Below are 27315 nucleotides of genomic sequence, written 5' to 3' on the forward strand. Positions count from 1 at the left end.
AAACAGACACAACTTGTTAGCTTACATGACTAAAGGCTCATTCCCACAAACAAGAAGGAGCAGAGGGGCACACCAGCACAGGAGGGAGCCCCAGTCACCTCATCAGACCAATGGGGCCCACAACCCTCTCACCCCTGGGCTGCCCTGGGAAGCCTCAGCCCATGGGCTGGGGGACATCTGTCACCACGAGCCAACAGGAGAGGGTCCCCATCCCCCCACAGACTGAGGGGCACTGCCAGGGGCGTGGGGACCACCATGGGAGGGCAGGGGAAGGGCATTTCAAGGTTGCACAGGACTTATTATGGGATGTTCCAGGAAGGATGGGGAAAGGGAGGATCAAGGTGTTCTGGGGAGGAGCAAGTGTGAAAACAGCGGGATAAGGGGACAAAAGGCGCTGGTCATGTGCAAGCAGGGGCTGGTCAGTGCAACCTGCCTGGCCATGCCCTCTATGGACCAGCGCGGTCTGTCCTGGCCTCTCACTAAACCCCCTTTCTAGCTATTTTCCTGGGCCAGGGGCTCTGTCCTGTGTGCAGGGGTGTGTGTGTGGGTCTCAGTGACAGCCCCTGGGGTGGAACCAGGGGCTAGAGGCCCATGTGTCCATGGTATCACTGACTGGAAAGACTGAGTTGGCTGCTGGAGGGACCAGAGGGTCCAGGCCAACTACCCGAGGGTCTGGGGGTCAGCTGAGGCCCACCTGCACATGTGCATGTGTCTATGGGAACACGTGCTCGGCCCTGCTGCTGGCTGGATGTGGGCGCACGGAGCTGCGGCAGCCTCGACTCCGTCAGGCCACCAGACTCAGCAGCTGCTAGCACCATTCAGGCGGAGGATCAGCCATCACAGGGGAATCTTTCATAAGTTGTGAAAAGGTTTGAGACTGCAGTATTTTGCAGCTTCCAGACAGACTTTCTCATTAAGCCATAGGAAGGCAAATTGTCCAGCTTTACTGGAATATACAGGCTGCACAGCCCCCAGAGCATCTTCCTGAACTCAGAGAGCACGTGATGTAAAAGAGGCCTTCATTAAACCATTCTGATACCTGACAGATGGCATTCATTGCAACGTTTACATCAAAATACCAACCCTTGGATACTGTTGCTAATTTATTTCAAAAGGTCAGGCAAGGATTTGTGTGCCCTCAAGGAATTGGTTGCTTTATAGGAAGCTGCAGTTTCAGTATTCAAATAACCCCACATAGGCAAAATGCTGCAATTTTCCCAGTTAAACTGTATCTGAACACCAATTACACAACTGATTATTAAATGAAGATAAGCCATGCAGGCTTCCATGAAGATGACTAATTGTTTTTTTCAATTAAAATGAAGACACTTGGGTCCAAATTAAGACCCTGACAAGAAAAGGTAAGCAAATTAGTTTCACTGACAAATGCAGCTACTGCATACCTGAAATGTTCAGGATTGAACAATGCAGGTTAAGTCAGCAATTTTAATAATCAAAATGAAAGTATCCCTTAAAAAGTCCTTCTACATAAAGCTAATTCAAGGAGCAAATGAAAGCTAGTCCTTGCATTTTAATATCACTAGCTGATTGCACTGAGCTCTGGCCAGCACCAAGTGCTTTTTATTTTATCTGAGTATATAAGTACTTTTGTCTGACAAGCATTTTAACAAGCTATGCAACTTTCACCAAATACTAAACTGCTTTCTTTGCCCTTCACAGCAGTGCCTACTGAAAAACAGAGACCTGAGAGTACTCCCTGCATAGAGCAGGGCTCACATGGACATGCAAATGTCTGCATTAAAAAACCCCAAAATTATGTTTAGAATGATATGCATCTAGGCTGACGGAATTTTCTTGTTGCTGGCATGTGTTTAAAGACATTTAAAGACAAATTTGCTTTTAGACTCCAAAATACAATGTTATATATTCACATAGGGCCCTACTGAATAATCAACAATGGCTACAAGTTGGCAAAGTGATAACCCACCTATAAAGTATGTTTGTGGGGCATCTGCGAAGTGAACTGTTACTCATGTTGATGCCTCCCACATTTTCGACTGCATTATGACCCTCTAAACAACACAGTGTCTGATACCCAGTGATACCCAGTAATCAGGGGTATACAAGTAGACAATCTACAACTGGTTTGATGAAAGAAGCAACCTGACATAGTACCTTGTTTAGCTTATAAAACTGAAGGCTGATACACAATATTGATATTTATTCTCTATAAAACCTGTGCAAGCCATATGACAATGTGGGTGCAGCATAAAATAGGCAAAAAGCTGCCTATATATAAATGCAGGCTAGAAATTTAAAAGGACCATGCTAAGGCCTGTAACATGGAGAAGACTCATAGAGACTGCATGGTCCAGGAAAACCAAATTATCTGGGTGGTCCTTGAAAACTGCCAAGGACCTTATGAACTTTCCTGACTGTAGGGCACCTGATACAGTACTGAATAACTGAGAAACTCGCTGTACAATAGTGTAAAATATATTACACTGAAGTTGTGGGGTTTTTTCCTAGTCTCAGAAAGTTTTCTGAGTAATTTCTTTAACTGCATTTGGTTCCAAGCAGCTGCTCCTCCTCCATTTAATCCAAAATGGAACAATCCTCTGATCAAATGCATCTTGCTAATATAACTTGTATATGTATAAATATAGCCGTGTATGCATATATATAAATAAACTATATATTACACATATATATATTTTCATATACATGTATATAAGCTTTTCCAGTTGTTTTAACTTCAAGTTAAAAAACAGCAGAAAAAAGTTTAAATCCTACTCCATCAAGATAAAACTCATCAGCAGGCAAAGAGAAATATTATTTTTACCCTATGGCTAAATTTTCTGTCTTTCCTTGAAAATCACTAAAGGTTTTTAATACAAGTACTATGCAAGACCCTATCATTTTTCTCACAGTCTTCCTCTTCTAGGCTTCCACTGCTCGCACAGGAAATTTTAAGAAGTCTGCTCAGTGCTAACACAGTTACTGAAGGTTGTTAGTCATAGTTCATTGAAACTCTTCAGCTGAATTTCTTTTTATGAATTTTGCAGTTTTGCTTCTTCTGCACAAGTCTTGAAAGATTGCTAACAGCCATGCTTTGTTTTTTGGGTGTTTAAATCTACAAGACACCAAAGAAATGTGCCTTTGATGGAGAAATTCAATGCACAAGAAATGAGGAAATGCTACATATACTTCTGCCAAGGTCTTTGAATTAGGCATTGCTGTTGACCTCAGACATCTGTTAGAAGAACCCAGAGGTCTTACTGTCTCAAGATACTAGCAAAGCCTGAAATCTTAGGGAAATGGTGAACTGCATGAAAGCCTGAACATCCTCCTTACTTCATTTCACTCACAAAGGGCAACACCTTGAGCTGTAACTCCTTGAAAACGTCTAGCACTATCATTTTCATCTAAGGTGATAACTAGTCTTGGGTTCATAGGGCCACAACCTATGCAGAGAGGAAGACTTAAAACAGTTATCCGATATATACTACATCAGCCTTCACTTGACAGAATGGGAAAAGACACGCAGAGGATGAATGATGAATACGAGCCTTCTTTCCTCTAAAAGCAGCAAGAAATGTAGTCTGGCCTCAAGAATCTTTGCTTCAATTTGATATTGTGATTGTGCATTACTTATCAGTTATTTGCACTGGAAAATTAACTTGGTCTTTGGCCCGGAAACCTAGCAATATTGAGATGTCTGATAAGACAGGGGATTCCTCTGACTAAATGCACATCTGTGGCCCAGCCTACATCCCCTGAGAGTCACAGGAGAGAAACAGGTCCATGCAGGGCAGCTTCCCTGTCCATAACACAAACATCTAAACCAGGTCAGGGAAGGAGAACAGAGAGAAACAAGCACTCCCTTGCCAAGGTCATCCAACAGCCCAGTTCAGTGCAAGTGCTAAGGCTGACTCATCCCAGGTTCAGTTCCTGATACATATGGCTAACTAGCAAGTGGTACCACAAGGAGTAGGGACTGGTGATGCACAGGGAGAGCAGCTCATACAAGGTAATGCAGAAGGGTTAGTTTAAGTCTTGCTTTTGTTGAAGGTTGAAGGCTGGTCCCAGCAAACACATTTGTAGATGGAAAGCTGAATAATTGGGCTGAGGAGTCACCAGTAACTGAACACACCACTCCCTGGGCTTTGAAGAAAGGTCATCTAGATTTACTGTTCCTTCTTGATTATGTAAAGATTCCCCGCCTCATCCTTCTAACACAGTGTTTTAACATGCTATAGTTACACAGGTTTGAACTTAAATATGATGTTAAATACAGTCATACATGTTAAATATGGTGTTGATACAACATTTATAAGACCAAAATGCAGAGATACTGGTGTGCTTTGTAGACAGTAAGGTAAATTTAAGCACAAGCACACTATTGCATTGCAAATAAATAATTTTCCTCATTGAAGAAAATGAGTGATTCAATGCTATTTATTCACACGGCCTATTCCAAGGCAGTGCTTGCCAACTATACTGACTACGAAGGTTACATAATCTGTTGCTTCATGCTCAAATCTGGTGAAACTAAAAATAAGTGATAGATCACTGCAAAGTCTTCTCCCCTGTCTATTGGCAAGCAATACTCCCGATTCACTTGCCAGTGACAACTGAGTGGCAGGATGCAATGTAACAAAAAAGTCATGAAAACTGCAGAAAATGTAAACTTCCCGTCTATTAATTCTGAACTCTTAGCACAGGCTGAAGCAATGGGCAGTTATCAAGTACATTCCAACTAATAACAGGAAGACTAAGTTCCATAAAAGAATCATTACAAGAGAATGTACAAGTGGCTGGGAAACCTACCATGCCCAAACATTGTTTGGAATTCAGCTGAAATGGGTAGATGATGCAGAGGAAACTGTATGAGTTCCTCTTTCCTTTGGGACAGATAGCAGATGGATTTATCAGGCTTGTAGAGTACTAATTCTCTTCAGGCATACAATGTCATATATCATGTAATTCATGGCATGGATCATTACAATTGTTTCTAGAGATTGTTCTATAGCAGAACCCCAGCTCCCAAGCTTAGTTTGGGTACAAGCTCACAACTCACAGCTTGATATTTCCAACTGTTATTTCTAATACAACACAACTGTTTTTCTCCACTTTTTTTCAGCTCCCCCCATATCAGGCAGTGTTCAGAAGCAATATTTCATTTCACACCCATCTCCATATTTTATTTTTTTCCCATTGGATTCACAAGTTAACTGATTCTGGTCCACAAAGAAACAATTATTCTTTCTGTTGTAGTCCTGCTGATTATTTTACATTAGATCTTGAATGCAAGAAAGATGTTTTGATGAAATGACAGGGCAAACCTCTCTGTGCAATTCAGAACAGCCATGATTCACCTAAGCCAAAGTTTTCAGCTTGTGCTGAGTATTTATTTACATGCATCAATGTGATATCACCACAAGCTAGAAAAACATTCTAAGTGCCCACATCCAAAAAGGAATACAAATCAGGGTTTCAGTTTCCCCACATTTCCTGATGTGTGATATTAGTTGGAAAAATAGGGAAACTTAGAAAATGTTGTGATATCCTCCCCACAAATATTTATATTCTGTAGAGGTTTTCCTGATTGGGTGAAGATAAAATCTCACCCAAAACCATTTGTATGAGAAAAACAGCTGAATTTTAAACAGGTTCATTTCCAACCTGTGTACAGCAGGTGGTTTGCCAGCCCTGATCACACCGACTATCCCTGCAGTGACCTTGCTCAGTCAAACCTCATTGGCATTGGCCAGTGCTCACTCATGAGCAACGGGTGCCAGTAAAAACTGCTGGGAAAGGCTGAACTGTGGAGCACTCAGGGAAACTGTAGACATTGCAAAGGTAATGACAGAAAACTAGCACTCACAAGATTTAAATTTTTTTTAAAGTGACATAGAAGTTCTGATTCTGGTTTCAGAAATTAAAAAAAAAAATAAAACAAAAAAAAACCCACAACAAAATGAGATATTTATTTATCTGGAAGCTGTCTAGTCCAGCTGATTACAAATTCACAGTCACATTAATGGACAAAATGGATATTGAAAATCAGCTGTGAAAATCTGAATTTTTGTAGACTCCTAATATGTTCGTTTACTCAATGTTGGGCCCACTGGAGTATGTGATGCTCACTATAAAGCCTAATGAAATAATTCAATAGGATAACATGGAGAAGTTGAGCAATATGACTTTGAGAAGAGATTTTAGGTTGAGGGAACCCATGGTGCAGTAAGCCTGATGGGAATCATGTAAAGACTGACAGCTGTGATGATTAAGTCCCCATGCCATTCAGGTATCACAGAGGGTAGAATTGATCTTATTAGTTAAGCAATGGGTCAAGTAGCATGTTATAAATTATCCTTTTGCCTTCTCAAAAGTCTTCTCTGTGCTTCTTACTATGCTAAAGAAATCCTAGATTGCAGAGAAACAAATTCTGGAAGCCTTGCAGGAATTAAAGTGCAAGAGATACTGTGGCATCTTATTTCTAATGCTGTATTTCTTACCAGCACTGGCAGCATGATAGAGAAGATAGATAGAATTTAATTTAGTGCTGCTTTCAAACTGTAGAGAAACTCTGGATTAATTTTGTTCTGATCTAGTAAACAGATAGTTTCTAAACCCTAAAAGCAGTTTGTGCTATAGTTTATTTCTCAAAACTTTATTTCTAATTATACACATTAAGTATCATAAGTGAGCTTAAAAATACTACCTGTGCAATTTTTGAGACAGAAAACAACATTAGCCAGAAAGACCACTTGCAAGAACTGTTCCACAATGAGGTAGAAATAGCAATATACTATTTATATACAGAATATGTAAAGCATCAAGGTTCTGCAGTTAAAAAGATTTTGGATTTAAGGTATAGCTTTAAAGAAAAAGAGAAGTGCTGGAGGGGCAGAGGGGTCGAAAAGCTGGAAGCTGAGAAAGAAGATTCATCATAAGCTGGCAAACAGGTTAATTTGGGTGCTGTTCATTCTGATTTGGTTTCATGGAACTGAGTCTGTCTAGAGGCTACAGCTTCAATCTCTGAATCTCAAAAAGACTTGCTTATGACTGAAATTCAGCAAAGCTTGTGTATGCATTTTTAACTTAATTTCCTGAAGGTAATGAGGTTTGGTAATGTTGTCACTTTGACTTAGGACAGTCTGTGCTTCATCCAAAATGCTAAGTTCCAGTATCTTTGATATCACTCTAGTGGACATTAGTTTCTTCTGCTTCACCTCCACTGTTGTTAACACTTACATAGTCATGCAGTGAGCTAGACCATGGAAGTATCTGGATGAAAATTAACCAAAAAGAAAAAAAATCAGAATCAGCTCTCTGAGCTGGTAGGAACAGACAGCTGGGGCAAGGCAGGACCACCCTGTTCCCTGACAGCATAGTGCTGAGCTTGTTCAACTTTATATCCTTGCATTTGGAAGTAAATTATTACCACAAATTTGTTAATTTTAATAATTAATTGTTTTAGCTAATTAACTCAAGATTATTGTTTACTGTTTAAAGAAGAAAGGAAGGAAGGGAGGGAGGGAAGGAGGGAGGGAGGGAAGAAAGCTGGTTAGAGCGTGGTTAGAGGGAGATGGACACACGTATCAAAAAAAAAAATCTAATGCCTAAGAAAAGAGCTGCAACTGCATGAAATTACGCAGTTGCATGGAAATGCAATGGCACAAAAAAGTGAGACAATTTTGAACTACTGTAAAAATCCAGCAAGTTGAAAAAAGTAAGTGTTGAAAAATTATCAGTCTGGCTTTAAAACTCTTTTGATTACAGCTTTGTGATCCAAGCAATACCACCTGCCATGAGGAACAATAGCCAGACCAGGCATTAGTGTTATTAATAAAATGTGATATTTTTTCTTGTTTGAGTGTTCATAGCAAAACATGTAGGCATTTAAGTATGTAATTAAATATTACCTGCCACCCCTGCTGGCTGCACTGTAAATAGTGCCAATTTCTCAACAAATTTTCTTTGAGTAATGCTGTGCTGCAGTCAGCAAATGATTCTTAAAACTTTACAGTCAGAAGAAATATGCTGTAAGTTTTACACAGCCTTTAAGAGGTAGAAACTTTAACCACCTTATTAGTTGCCAAAAGTATACATTACCATTTTGGATTTTGAGGCAGGACTCTGAACAGCTTGCCAGAGAAGAAATACTATCTGAGCAACCCATGCCAGAGCCCTCCATAAGACCTATAGAACTTTACTACACACAGGAGGGGTGTGTTTTATAGCCAATAAAAACATGATTTCATTAAGGAGCTTTATCATATGCAACATTACATAAACTATCTTTTTTTCACTGCACAAATTCCCATTGAGATCAATTGGGCAAGTGTCCAATTCCCAGACTAGAGATTCTCTGTAATAAACAGAATATGAAACAGCAGAAAAGAGTTGTATTTCAAACAAATTATGATTTCTAGCTAGTGTCTGGCATTGCCTTGTGAAGGATCCTGTTTCCCTGCTGAAGTCCAAAGTCATGGTTCCATAGCCCAAAAAGGCCTCTGAGTGCTCTCAGGAGTGTCTCAGGGCTCTTCCACCCCAGAACAATGCTGAGGATTGCAAAAGAAGTTCCACATTGAGCAGAACGGAAGTTTTCAGGGTAGCAGATCCCAAGTAATAGGAAATATCTTTTCTGCTCATACTTCCTGAGAAAAAAGTAAGAGACTGTAGTTAGTTAATGCTACTAATGGTATTGTGCTGTATTATTTTTATATGTACCCCATTATTCTTCCCATATGGTATATTTTATGCAATACCTGTAGGTATCAACCTAAATTCTGTTAATATCAATGATTCAGGCTCTCTATTCAGTTCTGTAGAATTACAAGAAAATAAAATACTGTGCATATGTTCTAATACTAAAATGACAGCTATGTAAGTGGCTTATTTACTGTGATGGAGTCAGTCTTGCCCAGCTGAGTAGAAGGTAAGTTCATTTAATTTTCTATGGATGCTGTATTTTATTCAGTTCTCTCATCCCTCTAAAGGTTCCTTCTAACTCCTTTCCTCTCTGATTCTATCAAAGAGTTTTCTTTTTGTCACCTGTAGTTTCAACTACTATTAACTCTCTATTTTATAGTTTGGATAACAGCACCGCATGTCTTTCTAGGCTGCATTTTGATAATCTCCTGAGGTGTCCTCTCATCATGGCTGTACAGGAGGAGGGATAACTCTGATGTTTGCAGACACTCTCATTCTTACAATGACCAAAATGAAGAACAGAGATGAGTACAGCAAAGATGAATCTTCTAGATGGGTGCAAAGCATTAAGATGAGAAGTTTGACAGCAACAGATGGAGTTTACTTGATCTGAGGTCAAGGAAATCAGTAAAAGACAGTTTCCATTTCTGGATTCCATTGCAGAGCACAGAGAAGGAACATATTTATTCAAATTACATTTAGGCATGGAAGTTCAGAATTTGTGTAAACCACAGGATCCCTCTATAGTCAGCAAGGGTGAGATTCAGTTGACCAAGTGTAGATGTTTGTAACGTAAACATCTACTATTAAATCAATGATAAGAAAGTCCCATATATAACCAAAGGAAGAAACAGGCAACCTAAAGTGGATTTCTAAGTTTAGTCAGAAGAATTATGCCCCAAAAATGCTTATTTCCCTACATCAATTTTAACAGGATCCTTAGTATCTGCATTATAGGCCTCTAACAACAGGTAAGATGAATCCCACTGTAAGAGTCAAAGGTGCCTCTGAGGTGGGATGAAGTACCCACTGGAGAAAGGTGTGTGTGGCTGGAGGCGTGTTTCTCTGTTCCTATCTTCCTTTACTGAATTTAGTAGTAAAATACGGCTTCTGCTTTGGACACCTATGTTAAGTATCTGACTTTAGAAATTAGTGCATTATCTGGAGACTGCACAAGCCATAAATTTCATAAATAATATGACATTTAATCACAAAAGTTTAGTACCTAAGTCCATATTTAAATTAGCTTTCTCTATTCTTTCAAAATTACTGAGTTCACCCAGCTGTCTTTGTTTTGTCTGGAAAGCATATGTTCCCAGCACTTACACCTAAACTGTCTTTATTTTGTTTTTAAGAGGTCTGTTGAGGCTAAGAATATCCAGTGCCAATGTAATCTGACACATGTGAACAAACAACAAACTATTGAAAGGGAAATAATGAAAACCAAATACAGTGGTGACTTCTCTGCAAGACTGTAAACATGGTACCTTACCCAGAGGTTGGTACTAAGGCAGTCTTGTTTAGTGTCTTCATCGTTGGCCTGTATGTGGAGAAAAAGTAAAACCTTAGCAAATCTGTGAATGACACTAACTTGGAGGTGGAAGAAAGAAAGGGACTGTGTAAGACAGTGCATTATAGAGTCTCAGTCCAGAAGGAGCGTGACAGGTATGAGAACTGGGCCAGCAGAAATCACACGGAGTTCAGTAATGGGAAATGCAAATCTCCATGCCCAGGTGGACTAACCCCATCCACGAGTACCAGCTGGGAAATGACTAGCTGAGTAGTAGCCATGCCTAAAAGGACAGGGAGTTACTGTCGGCACCAGGCTGAACATCAGCCAACTATGTGGTCTCAGTGCAAATAGTGCAAACTGCATCCTGGGATACCTTAGGGTGACTGTCATCAGCACAAGAGAAGGTGGTGTCCCCCACATTTACCACTGATGAGGCAACACAGGAATCCTTTGTCCAGTTTTAGTCCCCCCTAGTTCAAGAAAAATATTGAGAACCTGGAGAGAGTCCAGTGGAGGACTACCAAGATGGTGAGGGACCTAGAGCTCATGGCCCATTGGGAAAGGCTGAGGAAGATGGGCTTGTTTAGTCTGTTGAAAAGGAGACTGAGGGAAAATATAACAGTTGTCAACAGCTGCTTGAAGGAGACTTACAGAAGCAGCAGAGTGAAACTCTTCTTGGTAACAACAGGTGGTGTAACAAGGAGCAACAGTCACAGTTCCTGGCTTGAGACATTCTGCCTGGACATGAGCAAAATCTGTTTCACTATTACAGCAGTGCGGCCCTTGCACAGGCTGCCCAGAGAGGCTGTAAAATCTCCATCCTTGGAGGCTTTCAAGACTCAGCTCAGTGAAACCATGCAGCCATCATCTAGTGTCAGCAACAGTCCTATTTTGAGCAAGAGGTTGGACAAGAGGACTCCAGAACTTCCTCCCAACCATTTAAGTGACTCTCTAAGACTTCCATGTAGTCCTGATGCATAGGAAAAAAAAGTAGGAATGACTGAGGACTTAATTTTCAGTAGTTAAGTAATTTCAAAACCTTTTAATGTTATACATTATGAAAATGGTAACTGATTTGTATCCTCTTCCTCTTTTTCTACCTCCCTTCCCCCAGGACAGATCAACTGATAGATAAGACAGATAACGAGTGGAGTTCAGTTGCCTGAACACTGGTGTTCAGGACCACATTTCTCAGATGCATATCTGCAGTCTCAGACACCCAGCTGGGACCAGCAGATGTGAAACAAGGTTTATAGAGTCCCAAGCCCTACTGGGGAGGCAGCTTGAAACCTGTATTTAGAAGACTGCATCACACCTATTAGTCAAATAATGAATTGCAAATCTGAGAAAGCACAGTGCCAGCATGCTGAGAATAACATTTCAGTCAAGATTTTTTGTTTAAATGTGTCAGTTGTGACAAACATTTAATGCTAGCAATAATTTGCTACTGCTGATTAAAACATAAAACCATAATATCTCATTTAAAACCATTTGCAGGGTCTTAGGACACTTCCTTCAAGTATTTGTCATCAAACACAGGCTGAAAAGGATTTATGAATATCCTGAAGAGCACTACTACATTTTAACAACTATTTTCCTTTAACCCTGTAATCTGTGTGTTCAAGACTGGCACCAGTGATTATAAATAACAGTCATTCAAATTAATAATTGTAATACTACAAATTTGGGAAGAAGAGGAAGGTACAGGATTATCTGGGCAGGGTTATAATTTGCTGGTGTGCAACTCACAGAATTTGAAGGGCTGTTTAAGTTAAACAGACAAAGAAAAACAGAAGACAAGCTTAGCTTTTTGTTTTCAAGATATTGTGTTGACAGTATGCTTCAGCAGTTTTGCGTGCTAAAAAGACTTGAATTGCAACAGTTAAGACATAAAGAAAATATTAATTACGAAAGCCTCAAATTCACAATGAATTGACAAATAGCTGTTATTATGCCCACACTCCAGAGGGAAAAGTGATTCAAGAGTTGCCAAAGACACTGAGGAAATATAGCAATTTAGTTAAGACGTGTGGACTGCTCAAATTTTTCATTATTAATTCCTTGTTTAAATACCTGTACTGTTTTTTCACAGAATCATAGAATAGTTTGGGTCAGAAGGGACCTTTAAAGGTCATCTAGTCCAATGCCCCCTGCAATGAGCAGGGACATCTTCAACCAGATCAGGTTGCTCAGAGCCCTGTCCAACCTGACCTTGAACGTTTCCAGGTATGGGGCCTCCACTACCTCTCTGGGCAACCTGTTCCAGTGTTTCACCACCCTCATTGTAAAAAATGTCTTCCTTATATCTACTCTGAATTAACCCTCTTTCAGTTTAAAATCATTACCTTTTGTCCTATTGCTACAGGCCCTGTTAAAATGTTTGTTCCCATCTTTCTTATAAGTCCCCTTTAAGTACTGAAAGGCTGCTATAAGGTCTCCCCAGAGCCTTCTCTTCTCCAGACTGAACAACCCCAACTCTCTCAGCCTTTTCTCATAGGAGAGGTGTTCCATCTCTCTGATTATTTTTGTGGCCCTCTTCTGGGCCCGCTTGAACAAGTCCATGTCTTTCCTGTGCTGAGTGTTCCAGAGCTGGACACAGTATAGAATCATAGAATCATAGAATGCTTTGGATTGGAAGGGACCTTTAAAGGTCATCTAGTCCAACCCCCCTGCAAGAGCAGGGACATCTTTAACTAGATCAGGTTGCTCAGAGCCCCATCCAACCTGACCTTGAATGTTTCCAGGGATGGGGCCTCCACTACCTCTCTGGGCAACCAGTTCCAGTGCATCACCACCCTCATTGTAAAAAATTTCATTCTTAAATCCAGTCTAAATCTGCCCTCCCTTAGTTTAAAACCATTGCTCCTTGTCCTGTCACAACAGGCCTTGCTAAAAAATCTGTCCCCATCTTTCCTATAGTCCCCCTTTAAGTACTGGAAGGCTGCTATAAGGTCTCCCTGGAGCCTTCTCTTCTCCAGACTGAACAACCCCAACTCTCTCATGCTGTCCTTGTAGGAGAGGTGCTCCAGCCCTCGGATCATTTTTGTGGCCCTCCTCTGGACCCACTCCAACAGCTCCATGTCCTTCTTGTGCTGAGGGCTCCAGAGCTGGATGCAGGACTCCAGGTGAGGTCTCACCAGAGTGGAGCAGAGGGGCAGAATCACCCCCCTCAACCTGCTGGCCATGCTTCTTTTGATGCAGCCCAGGATATGGTTGGCCTTCTGGGCTGCGAGCGCACATTGTTGGCTCATGTCCAGCTTTTCATCCATCAGTACCCCCAAGTCCTTCTCTGCAGGGCTGCTCTCGATCAACATCATCCCCCAGCCTGTACTGAAACTGAGGATTGCCCTGACCCAGGTGTAGGACACTGCGCTTGGTCTCATGAGGTTCACACAGGCCCACTTCTTGAGCTTGTCCAGGTCCCTCTGGGTGACATCCTGTCCTTCTGGCATGTTAACTAACTGCACTACTCAGCTTGGTATCATCTGCAAACTTGCTGAGGGTGCACTCAATCTCGCTGCCAATATCATTGATGAAAATATTGAACAGCACTGGTCCCAGTACGGACCCCTGAGGGACATCACTTGTCACTGATCTCCATCTGGACATTGAGCCGTTAACCGCTACCCTCTGGATGTGACCATCCAACCAATTCCTTATCCACTGAACACTCCACCCATCAAATCCACATCTCTCCAATTTAGAGACAAGGATGTTGTGGGGGACCGTGTCAAAGGCTTTCCAGAAGTCCAGATAGATGACATCCATTGCTTTTCCCTTGTCCACTGATGTGGTAACTCCCTCATAGAAATCCACTAGGTTGGTCAGGCAGGACTTGCCCATGGTGAAGCCATGTTGGCTGTCTCGAACCACCTCCCTGTCCTCCATGTGCTTTAGTATAGCTTCTAGGAGGACCTGTTCCATGATCTTCCCAGGCACAGAGGTGAGGCTGACAGGTTGGTAGTTCCCAGGGTCATTCTTTCTGCCCTTTTTAAAGATGGGCACAATGTTTCCCTTCTTCCAGTCACCAGGGACTTCACCTGACTGCCATGACTTTTCAAATATCACAGAGAGTGGCCTGGCAGCTACACCAGCCAATTCCCTCAGGACTCTGGGATGCATCTCATCAGGTCCTATAGACTTACATACGTTCAGGTTCCTCAGGTGGTCATGAACCTGATCTTCCCTTACAGTGGGAGGGGCTTTACCGCCCTGGTCCCCAACATGTTGTCCATTGACTCGGGAGGGGTGAGGAGAGCGGTTGCCAGAGAAGACTGAAGCAAAAAAGTTGTTGAGTACCTCAGCCTTCTCCTTGTCTGTTGATGCTAGGTCACCATTCTTGTTCATCAGTGGAGGTACACTTTCTTTAACTTTCCTTTTCTGGTTGATATACCTGTAGAAGCCCTTCTTGTTATTCTTTGCATCCCTTGCCAAGTTCAGCTCCCACTGCACCTTGGCCTTCCTGACCCCATCCCTACACAAGTGGGCAGCGTCCCTATACTCTTCCCAGGTTACCTGTCCCTGCTTCCACTGCCTGTGCAGTTGCCTCTTGCTCTTCAGTTTGACCAGCAGGTCTCGACTCAGCCATGCTGGTCTCTTGCCTCCCTTTCCTGATTTCCTACATCTGAGGACTGAGAGCTCTTGCACTTTATGGAAAGCATCCTTAATGATCCGCCAGCTCTGTTCTGCTCCCCTGTCCCTGAGGATTGTTTCTCAGGGTGTCCTACTGACTAACTCCTTGAAGAACTGGAAGTTTGCTTTCCTAAAATTTAGGGTCCTGACTTTACTCCTCACCTGTCCCATATCCCTCAGGACTGCAAACTCCACCGGTGCATGATCACTGCAGTCTTGGCTGCCTCCAATCTTGACATCACTGATGAGCTCACTTGCATTGGTGACCATCAGGTCCAGTATTACAACCCCTCGGGTAGGAGTGTCTATTACCTGCGTTAAGAAGTTATCCTCAATGCACTCCCGGAGTCTCCTGGATTGCCTACAGCTCACCGTGCTACTTTTCCAGCAGATGTCGGGGTGGTTGTAGTCCCCCAGCAGGACAATGCCTCCTGTAGCTGAAGTAAGGCTTCATCAATAATCTCCCCTTGATTGGGCGGCCTGTAGTAAACACTAACCACAAGGTTCCCTTCGTTGCTTCAGTCTTTAGTTCTTACCCATAAGCTTTCAACCTGCTCGTGGCTATTCTTCAGAGACAGCTCTTCACACTCTATCCATTTCTTGATGTAGAGGGCAACGCGTCCACCCCTCCTTCCTCGCCTGTCCCTTCTGAACAGCCTGTAGCCATTGATAAGCTGCGCTCCAGCCATGGAATTTGTCCCGCCAAGTTTCAGTAATAGCAACTAGATTGTAGCTTTCTGACAACACGGTGGCTTCCAGCTCCTCCTGTTTGTTGCCCATGCTGCGTGCATTGTTGTAGAGGCACTTCAGCTGGGCTGTTGACCCTGTCACCTTTTTAGAGAAACACCCCTTAATTCCTTATTAGGATCAAGAAAATACAGGATCCCCTTGATCTTGGTTTTCTTATGGTGGCTGTTCCTGTTTCTGTCTCAGTGAGGGCAGAGCTTGGTTCCACCTGTCTATCTCTTTCTCAGACTCCCTGATGGTTCCTAACCTTTCTACTTCCTCTTGTAGCTCTGCCACCAGGCTGAGCAGATCATCCACCTGGTCACACCTCACACAGCTTTCTCACTACTGCCATCCATCACCAGTGAAAGGCTCTGGCACTCCCTGCAGCCTGAGACCTGGATGGCTGCATGTTTCTGTGGGAGCTCTGTTTGGGTTGCCACATCCATTCTGGAGAGTGCAGAAGACATAGCCTTCTGCCAGGTGGATACCATAGCTAAGCTCCTTGTGAGAGGGTGATGACCACCAATTGGACTCATCTCTTGAGCTTGTAGGGTGACTACGCCCTTCCTGCACACCCTGCCATGCAAACTGCCGCGCAAACTGCTGTGTCATGCCGTGGCTGACGCACCATTCTCTGTTTGCCCGCTCTGTTGGCAGCACTCCTGGGCGCTTGCACTCCTCAGGATGCTTTTTGTAGGTGTGGGTGCAGCCACCATTGCTCTGGCAATGCCCAGGCCTCGTGAGCATCTCCCGTGAGAGCTGCCAGCTCCGGGTGGGTCTCTCTGCTCCCCTGGCATTTCCCTGCCTCAGGAAACCCCCCTGTGCACCAAGATCTGCCACTCTGCTGTGGATCAGGCTGGCTCTGGAGCAGCTCCCCTCAGCGACTGACTTTGGTTGGTTTTTTTTATTTTTCTAAAATATGAATCATCCAGAGACCAACAAAGACATAAAGATTTAACTCAATCACTGCTTATTATACCCAGCAGGAAGCACAAATGCAGATATGCTGGTACACGTATGCACTACCTAGTTGTCAGTTGTGCTTATTTATCCTTGTGTTTTTGCCAGGCTGTTCTGATTCTGAGTCTGATTTGGTTCAATTAAATAAAATAAGATATTCTCATTGACTTCAGGTCTTTCGTTTGACCAAGTCTTCACAGAGTAATTTATTGGACCAAAATAATGTGAACATCAGTCCCACTCAGTTTCATTGCCTGGACTCTGGAATGAGAATGCACAAAACGCACAACTCTATGGATGACTCCCAAAGACATTGAAAAGCTTAGGAAAGGTAAAGATGACAGTGTACAAAGAGAGATCTCCTCAGATTGGGATACGAAAAATTAAGCATCACACTTGAAAGAGCAACAAACACTTGAACCTGCTTACAATCACCAAATCAGTGTTTGCTTTTTAAAACTTCTCTTCAAAACTCCAGCAGTGAAAAGCAGCTGCTAACTTTCAGTGACCTTTAGTGACAGCACTCCCATCTTTAGGGAATTGAGATTGATTTTCCACAGCTACCAGTGTAAAGACCTTTTGCTTGGGAGCATACAATGATACCAAGGTCAGAGGATTTGAAGTCAGCAACTTCTACAGGGTTAGACTTCAGCTACATGGTGTTTACAGCTACCAATTAATGTCTGCCATTTTACGCCCTGGAGTCACCTGCAGTTTCAAAACAGATTAAGCAAAGTGGTCCCCTCAAGCTCATGGGGGCAATTCTCTAAAGTGAAGTATAAGACTCAAAGGAGTCTGGCAGGAGGCAATACATAAATCAAAGCTAGTAATGAATTACCAGTGCATTTAGTGCTGGATCTGAAGTCTTTGCGTGGTACAGCCAAAGTGTGTGCTGTTCTCTTTGTTCCTAATGCTTTTTGGGGAAAGTGGGCTTATGCAAAGGATGAAAAGAAGTTGAACTGGCTGATGGATGGGCTTTTGGAGGGGTCCCAGTTGTATTTCCTTTTTTAAGAATAATTTAGGGTCCCATTTCTCTTTTTTTCTCAGGGTCCTACGCTGTCTGAAGCAATTCTTGCTCTTAGGTAGACAATTTAAACATAATACATACCTCCTCTCCACCATTTTTCCCACATATCTTTGAAATTCTGAGCCTGTTCTACTGTGAAACTAGACTATCATTCAGCCAGACAAGAATAAGATAACAGAAGAAAAATCTTATATTGCACTGTACAAACCAATGCAGAGGAAGTGCCACTCATACACAATATAATGAAACACCCAAGAACACACAAAAGCAGTTTACTCCAGTAACACTCCTGTCTTGAAGCATAACCCTTTGGGTTTTATATAAAGCAGAAAACATGATTACTGTAATACACTTTGGGAATTTAGCCCCATCTTTCCTTCACCTGCTTTCCATCCTGTGCTGCGTACCAGGCTATCTGAAAGGGTACATTGCCTCAGACCTGATAGCAAACATTGAGACCTTTCTATATACTTTTAGGTGCTGAAGTCAAGATAGGACTAAATACTTCAGTCTTTTAATTACTTTACTTAAAGTAATTTATTGTATGCATTGTATGCATGCTACCATACAATGTAAACCACAGTAGATGCAGCAATTATGTGATTGAATATAAATGAATAAATTAATTTACATATGTAACGTGGCTTCTGTAATTTTGTGAAGAGGCTCTAACTTAATAGTCTCCTGAAGATGTTGCATTAGGTAAGATGTTTATCCAAAGTGATCGACTGCCCAGTAGAAGCCTTTGAATTCAAAAGTGTTAAAGTGGTGCACAAATCCATGTAGATATATTTTTAAAAATGAGTCTGCTAGATAGAAAAAAGATGTAAATGAATAGGATAAGAACTGCTAATTATTTGCACCACTTAAACAGTGGGAAGTGCTGGGCTGCGTACTTAATGGTTTTGCATTGTGCTAATCTCTGCTGGCAGCAGAGTCAATAAAAGCTCTACAGGGAGTCTGAACACAATGTGAGTTTCCTAGCCAGATAAATCTTCCCCATCCCCACTATCCTTATTATCCTCCTGACAATGCATCTAACAATTGGAATAAAGGTGTAATCGAGACCTATGCTGCAGACTGAATTTGCTCTGAAAACATTATGCAGGAAACAGCCACAAGTGAAGGCTCAAGTTTTGTATGAATTGCATGCAGTTCTCATTGCTCTAGGGGAAGGGAGTCTCATCTAGAAAACAGGAATGTGCATCAGTCAGGAAACTGTTTGACTTCCAAATGCATTTCTGATTCCAATTCAGTAGCTGTAAGTGCTTTCCTGAAGAAAAAAAAGAAATCAAATTGCTAACAGCTGTGGGATTATCTCAGGTGTTTATTGCCTGTGTTCATCCTGATTGAAAATAAGAACAACAAAACTGGATCACAGGTATCACTTTGGATGAGAAGTGGAAATGAAATGGCAGAAACAAGAGGTAAGATAGACTGGATGAAAAATAACAATTTCCTCATAATCTTTCCATGTAGGCTGCCAAATGTTGCCCCAAAGGCACTTGCTAAGATGATTAATATAAGAATATACACCAAAAAAGGCCTTCCTGAATCACTCAGCCCAGTCTCTTGATATTACATTCAGCCATGTTATAAGTTTCTTCTCGTTATCTTTAACAAACCCTACTTTAAACAGAGTGGGGTTTCTCTCCCCAGTTGGAGGAGCTTTGGAAAGCTCTACCAAAGCTTCAATCTTTAGATGACTAGAAAGTTTCTTGTAAATTCTAGCCTATTTTTATTTATAACCACTTTATACCAATTCGTTTTCCTGCCAGAGAAGTCTTAGAGTTCAAATGACTCTTACCCACCTTGGAGAAATATCACCCCACATTTTTACAACAGCCCAGCGTCAGTCCCATTTGTTTGCAACCTACCTTTAAACTACTATTCTGACTTATAAAGTTTATCACAAAAAACAGTTGCCTTTTCTACACACTGCACACACCAGTGAAGCAATTAGAGAAGGATTTGTTGTATCGTCCTTCAAAGTCCCAACCCTTAACAAAGGAGTCTTTTCTGGATATCTTCTGGATATCTTCTGAATATATTTCTGCTGTTAATCTCATTTCCAAGTAAGACAACTGTCAGTTTGTCTTACTGAATCTAATACTTTACGTATGACAACCTCTATTCAGGAAGGAGGGGGATATGAAAAAAAATTCTAGTCATTTCTAGATGGCTCTACTAGTCATCAGTGGTAGAGAAGACATGATCATTATGTTCCTCCTGTACCTCTCAATAGTGCTCAGCATGGCTGAGACAGGTAACAGTAACAGAGAGAAAATGGCCTGCCCTTAAGGTAAGCCTGCTGGATCATATGACTGGATATCTAGTCATAAGAGCATGTCCTTTTCAGAAACTAGAAATAACTATTTGGTGAGTTTGTGATGAAATAATGTGCAAGACTGATCAAACATTTTAGATGCTAGAAATATGCAGATGACTCATACTGCCCATCCTTCATCAAGTACAGTTAAACCATTAAGACCCTGTGCTTGGATAAGACTAACTTATGAATGAAGACATCTGCACCAAAAAGCCCATAATACCAATGGAGCAGAAGTAAAGCTTCCAGTTGGCCAAGCTGAGAACTGCTCTTTGACTCCTTGTTACCAGTAGGTTTGTGCATCATTGCATCGATAGTGTTACCTATTTTGATTGCATTAGAAGACTCTGTCTCACCCAGATGACCAGAACATTTATTGTCAGTATTTATTCCCATGTTACTTCCTCGCTAGACAGTAGCAAAATGTAAGCATGAACTTTCAGCATGTAGGAAATTCTAGCTAGTAGAAACCCAGGTAGTGTGTCTTAGCCATGCATGCTAACACAGTTACATCAGTCTAGCTCTGCAGTCTGCATTCTGGTTTCCCACTAAATTTCAAATCACTTTCAAGGTCTCTGCATATTTCCAAGACACTTCATGGCCTGAGCTCACAAAGTGTACCAAACAAACAAACAAACAAACAAAAAGCTTTTTGCCTTGCAATAAAAGTCACAATAAAGAATTTGTTGATAATTGTGTTCAGGTGGTACTATGGGACTCTTTAATCAGGTTAAAGCTCAGACATTCCAGAGACCGAACTGTTTTGGAATCTGTCCTGAGACTTGAAATTCTTTTGACTTTGTCCTAACATACATAATTAAGTGTGAACCTGCACATTAAAAATGCAGACAAAAAGCAAATGTTAAGAATTACTCAGAAAGCAACACAAAACAAGTTATGCCTTTGAGTAAAACTGCATTTCAACCATATCTAGACTCCTGGGTGCAGTTCTGGTTTGTACAGTCCAAAAGGGATGCTGCAGAAATTTTAAAGGTTCAGAGGACAATCTGGGTGACAAGCAATGTGTTACTCTAGAGGACAAACCAAGGTTCCTGCCTGCTGGCTGAAGAGTTGCCTGCCCAGAAAGCCTGTGCCTAAGTGGGCAACTGATCCTGGGCAGCACAGCAGCACCTTTGACCATCCAAAATCTCTGCAGAAGAGGTCTGCTTTGGAACACTACTTATCAATCAGTTTGCTGCCCAGAAGAAAGGAGAGCTTTTATTTTTCCTTCTCCTCAGGCTTTGGGGGTTTGAAGCCCTAGTTCTTGATTCTCCTCTTCTCTCTTCTCTTCTCTTCTCTTCTCTTCTCTTCTCTTCTCTTCTCTTCTCTTCTCTTCTCTTCTCTTCTCTTCTCTTCTCTTCTCTTCTCTTCTCTTCTCTTCTCTTCTCTTCTCTTCTCTTCTCTTCTCTTCTCTTCTCTTCTCTTCCCTTCCCTTCCCTTCCCTTCCCTTCCCTTCCCTTCCCTTCCCTTCCCTTCCCTTCCCTTCCCTTCCCAGATTATGCCCTAAGTTCACAAAAAAAGCCACAGCACTAGCAGAACTAGGGGTATCCCACAAGAAGGCAAATCATATTCCTTCTCACAGGACAGAAGATGTCCAGGAGGGAGCATGACTGCTGCTTGTGCTTGTATCCAGTGACCTGAACACCAGCCTTTCCCTTCCCCCTTGACAGAGGAGACTTCTGGACAAAGTTAGGTCAACCGCCTGTGTTTAACATTAGCTGTGAAGAACGAATACCCCTCTGCCCTCTCTCCCTTCTCTTTGAAGGACAGTGCAGTGCTATGACTGATGTCCCATGTGTTGGGAAGGTGTGAGAAGACCACTTCAGCACAGGTTTGTGAGTAGGAGTGTGCAGAAGAACATGATAGCCTCAAAACGCCTCTCCAAACACATTTCTCTGCTGTTGATGCAGGTACTAAGGGGTACCCCTTGTTACTGTTCTCGCTCTCTGGGAAGACAGCCAGTTGTTTCATCAGTACTACAGAGGGGATTTCTACATTTTTTGGTAAAATGGGAGGGTCTATTATTCTGTCTCCGCCTTTTGGAAATACTATAAGTAATGGAAAAAATATGCAAGTAGAGATAACTGAGTGCAAAGGAGTAAGTCGTGCTGGTCAGTGGAGACAGAGGTCCTTTTCCTTGTGGGAAATAGGAATTCTTGTCTTGAATTATTTATAAACTAGGTTTCTTCACCACAAATGTTGGCCAGTCGTACTCTACTCACCTGCTTTTGATTCCTTCAGCTGGATTAATTACCGTGTAGACAACAAGAGTAAAGAATCAAATTTGGTCTGTATATCCCCCCTCCCAGCCTCCAGGCTCCCCCTCTGTTTCCAAGGTTTACGTAGGAAGATCCTGTCAACAGCACAGGTCTGCATCAAAGGTCACAATATTTCGGTGCACCAGCTGTAATGCTGCAAGCTATCTAATTTGGTGAAATCACAGTACAATTAATTGCTACATTAAAATAGAATTTGCATAGGGGTACTTATGACATTCCCATTAAAATCACATTAGTTCATCATGATTAACACTCTTTTACTGAGCATGGAACAAATTAATCTGTGGATGCTTTGTTATACCTGTGCCCAGAAAAGCAACTTGCAGAAGTAGATAGGGGACATGCATTGTTTCTGTTGTAAGATGATTATTCGGCATCTGTTTCAAACCAGAGCAGGTGGAAAGTGAACCATATCAAGGCTCTGTGTAAATAACAATGCAAGAAATTCATAATTAACAATAATGGCCAAGCAACTCAAAACCATGCTTACTTTCTCTATGACCAAAAGAGTAAAAGCCAGGACCATTTCCAAAAATAGTTGCATGAGATTTTTTCTTTTTAAAACCAGTGATGTTAATTATTTTGAATTTGCTGAAAATCTTACTGTTCAGGCCAATGACAGCAGAGATCAATTGATGCTGAACACACAAATCCTTCACTGCTTCGGCCAATGTTTAGATGTGATCCATTGGTGTGTGAGTTTTGATTAAGTTTTGCAGAGTGCAACTCTTGAAAGTGAGGGGAAAAGCAAAAAAATGTAAGTTCTGTGCTGATTGCAGTTCCCACAGATCACAAGTGGCTTTAGCCAACAGGGAAGGGAAGGGAAGGGAAGGGAAGGGAAGGGAAGGGAAGGGAAGGGAAGGGAAGGGAAGGGAAGGGAAGGGAAGGGAAGGGAAGGGAAGGTGAGGGAAGGGAAGGGAAGGGAAGGAAAGGAAAGGAAAGGAAAGGAAAGGAAAGGAAAGGAAAGGAAAGGAAAGGAAAGGAAAGGAAAGGAAAGGAAAGGGAAAGGAAAGGAAAGGAAAGGAAAGGAAAGGAAAGGAAAGGAAAGGAAAGGAAAGGAAAGGAAAGGAAAGGAAAGGAAAGGAAAGGAAAGGAAAGGAAAGGAAAGGAAAGGAAAGGAAAGGAAAGGAAAGGAAAGGAAAGGAAAGGAAAGGAAAAAGAAAAGGAATACTGCTGTGATATTAAGAATTACTAGTACAAGAAGGGTTCTCCCCAGTACAAGAGAGACATGGACATACTGGGGTGAGTCCAGTGAAGGGCCATAAAGCTGATTTATGGCTTGGAGTATCTGTCATACAAGGAGAGGCTGAGTGAGCTTGGACTGTTCAGCCTGGAGAAGAGAATGGAGAGCAGGAGACCCTATTGCTATCTACAGTTACCTGGTGTGAGGTTACAGAGAAGATACAGCCAGACTCTTCTCAGACCAGGAAGGTATTTTATGCTCCAGACAGACATTAGCTGGTTAGGCCTGAGCCAAAACTGACCGCCCAAAAAGCACAAAAAGCTCTGCTAGCAACTAGCAAGCCCAGAGGCCCATCATCCTCTGCAGAAAATGTTTCTTTGATGACATTCAAATGGCTTTGAAGAAAGATAAGGTCTCAGTATTTTTCATTTTGTTACCTACTTGGTGCAAAAATGTTCAAGGCTACTCATGGGAAAGTGTTTTTTCCTAGCTGAGCTATATTGTTTTCTCTCCAAACCAGAATCCTAAAGATTCATTAAAAGACAAAAAAAAAAAAAAATACTCGCTATCAGGCTAAAATAAGAAGGAGTACAGATCTCTACAGCTCAACACTGCAGGAAATCAATAGCATTAAATACAGGATAATTTGTTCACCTCCAGATTTTTTAGTTACCTTAGTATTTCCTCACACATATACTTTACAGCAGGTTTTTGAACTGGTCAGCAATTGGGATCCTGAAGATTAACTTCCTGAACATGGAACAGAATATATTTTGATTAACATGTTGACATATTAACAAGATGAAATTATTAGAGACAAGTTATTCATAGGTGCTACAGAAGCCCATTGCAAAAATGCAAATGGCAACAGTAGAATAAAAAGCAAGTTTCAACCTCTCTCTGATCATACTTTGAGATATGCTGCTGGGGAAATCATGCTCAATTTATTCATGGCAGGTATAAATAATTTGCACTGGTTCTTTGTATGGAATGAATTTCACCTTCTGTCTTCTTCAGTAGAGAAACAAGCATCATGTTGGCTTATAAATGTCACACAGTTGAAGAAATAGTGAAAAGAACAGCTCACAAATTACCCATAACCTAAAATCCTAATCAACCTAAGAAAACACCTTAATAAAAATATCATTATGTTCATAGAAATTATGAATGAAAAGTCAAATCTGAATTCCCAAAATAAATAAATCCCAATTTCTTGGGAAAAAAAACCCCCACTATACTTAAGGTTATGAATGTGGACAAGTGGTTATCACATACTCCTCATTTTTCTCAAAAAGCTACCTTTGAACCTGGAGTTTCCTGTATTTATCTCTGACAAGACAAGAATTGGGGAGAGTTTGAGCTAAATCCCTTCAAGCTCATAAAACCTTTGTGGTTTGCTGTCACTGTTTGTTTTGTTAAATATTAACATTTTCCATTCATATAGACCACTTTTAAAGAGATTGAACTTTATACTCACAATGCTTCATTTGTTTCACAATAAAGTTTAAAAGCCATAGACCAGCAAAATTCCCCTCTGTGACCATACCCTGTTGAGTCAGCAGTAAACTCAGAAGCCCACCAGGCAGATATTGTCTCTTTTCTATGTTTCCACTGAAACTTAGTATACATAAGTCATATACATAATGTAGCATATAATGTAACAATATATTGGTATATATAATATGGCAGAATGCTTTCCTTTTTTAGTTTCCTTGGTTATATAATGTAACAATATATTGATATATATAATGCAGCAGGATGCTTTCCTTTCTTGGTTAGGTGCAGTAAATGAGGGTGGTTTTGTTATCTATGTCGTTGTGAATTTGCTAGTCCTTGGCTGCACTGCTCCTGCTAAAATTTCTGATTCTTTTCCTTTGGATCACTGTGTAGTTTATGTGAGCTCTCTAAAAGCAGTTTTAGAATTTCAGTGCAAGTTTTGAAAGCTGTTTTATTTATTCACCATAATAAAATCAAATCTGCAAAAATCTACAACTGGATTCACTTCCCATTTAAAAAATAGCATATTCTATTAATATTTCTGAAGGTATTTTGAACATTTTTCTCCAGGTATTCATAGAAAACTAGCAGATTTTTCTCCCAAGTAATACCAATCGCGTGTTACTGTACAGCTATATAGTCAAGCAATATTCAGCCTTTATTTAATCTTATCTAGCAGTACATTCCTAGATGACTTGGACAGACTGTATGTGCTTCTTCAGGAAGTTTCTGTGTAGAAAGTGGAAGGACAGTTGTTCAGGACAGATTTTTAAGGACAGTCTAAGGGCTTTTTTGGCTGAGAGCAATTTATTAGCCAGTCCTTTTGTACTCGTAGCTACTAATAGGCAGAAATGGCATGCCCTAGGGAGGGAAAACCTCCACTTCTTGGTATTGGCACACATTGCTGGCTAAGGAAATGGTGCAAAGCAAAAGATGCAGGCGAAGATCAAGTCACAGTCTGGAGAGTGCTGCAAACTATGATTACAGTACATAGGTCTGCACAGGCTCTTGAGCATCCATCAGACTTGACTCATCCCCTTTGTCATGCACCGGCCATTGGATTTTGTAGTAGAAAAGTCCAGGACAGCTCAAGTGAAATGGAGTTAACAGGGAGTTCCCGAATCACCTGTGAAGAGATGGGGAAGTGTGGTGTGGTCTTCAGTTTTTTACTCATAGGAGTAGGTCTAGCTCTGATGCTTTCTACACTGCTTTCATCCTCAATTATGAGGCAAAACAGTGACAACCATTACAATAATGACAACTATCCAGTGGAATTACCATTTATTCCAAAGGCACAGTTGATATTTAAGTGCCAAAATCCTACTGAAATTCACTGGGTAAACAAATGCCCAACTCTGGTTTGTGTGACTGAAAATATCCTCAGAGAAAAGGTATTATCATCCTAAAATATTGTGGCTCTATAACTCTTACTGCTGGTTTTTGTTTTAAACCAGGGTATAGTTACTGCAACAGGCTTGTCATATTATTCTTTGTCCCTTATGGGATGTGCCATCAGACAAACAGTGCTCTCTAACAGATAGAGAATTGTCTCACCAACATCTGCAAATAGAAGAGTAATAACATTTTACAAATAACTAGAGTGAAAGAAATGCATTTGACTGCTCATTATATTAGCATCCCTGTTAGAAATATGCCTCAGCTCTTAAAAAATCCCCCAACGTATTCATGATTACAAAATACGACATGGTATCAGTCTATTCTCCACAGCGTAGTGTATTGCCTGACAGCTAACGTGCTTTGCTGCACTGTTATTAGCTGTCTTGCTGCAATGCAGTATGTTACACAGAGTTACTCTGGTGTATATGACTCTGCCCTGCTCAGCCTCTGAATTCGCAGGGTAAATGCTGATTATCTTGAAATGGTAATAACATGATTTTCCAGTACGAGCCACAACAGCGATCACATAGTTAACAAAAGCTGTGACTGTCAGCCAAATTGCATACTGAGCACAATTATTTGAGCCATTAATTGGAGTATAGCATTTCCTCTTGAGATAACAATGATTAAAATTTATGCTGATAGATAACTTTAGGGTAGAATTGAAAACAGAGATTTTTAAATGCACATGCAAGTTACACCTTTGAGGAGAACTTGCTGATAAACCTGACAGTTTATCACTGCTGTAATAAGGAGAAACAAAAGCAGCGTCAATGTAAAACAGCAGCATCCAATGGACTGAAAACCAACACTGCGTTTTCTAGGCAGCTCCTGTAAGATTTGTGCTGCTGTCCACCTGCAGATGGTCTGAGCACCTTTTATGTAAAATCAGCAGGCATAATGAGATGTTATTAGACACTCAGCAGGAGCCTCTGTCCTTGTTTTTCAGAGGAAAAGCTCCACTTGCTGAGCTGATGAAGCATTAGAGTACATTGGCCCAGATCTTCAGAGGTGCTCAGATAACTAACAGGTATTGATTTCAGTGAGCGCTATGCATCTGGACACCAAGATACTAAATCACTGTCA

This window comes from Ciconia boyciana, chromosome 1, assembly GCF_034638445.1.
Source record: "Ciconia boyciana chromosome 1, ASM3463844v1, whole genome shotgun sequence".
In the NCBI taxonomy this organism is placed as follows: Eukaryota; Metazoa; Chordata; class Aves; order Ciconiiformes; family Ciconiidae; genus Ciconia; species Ciconia boyciana.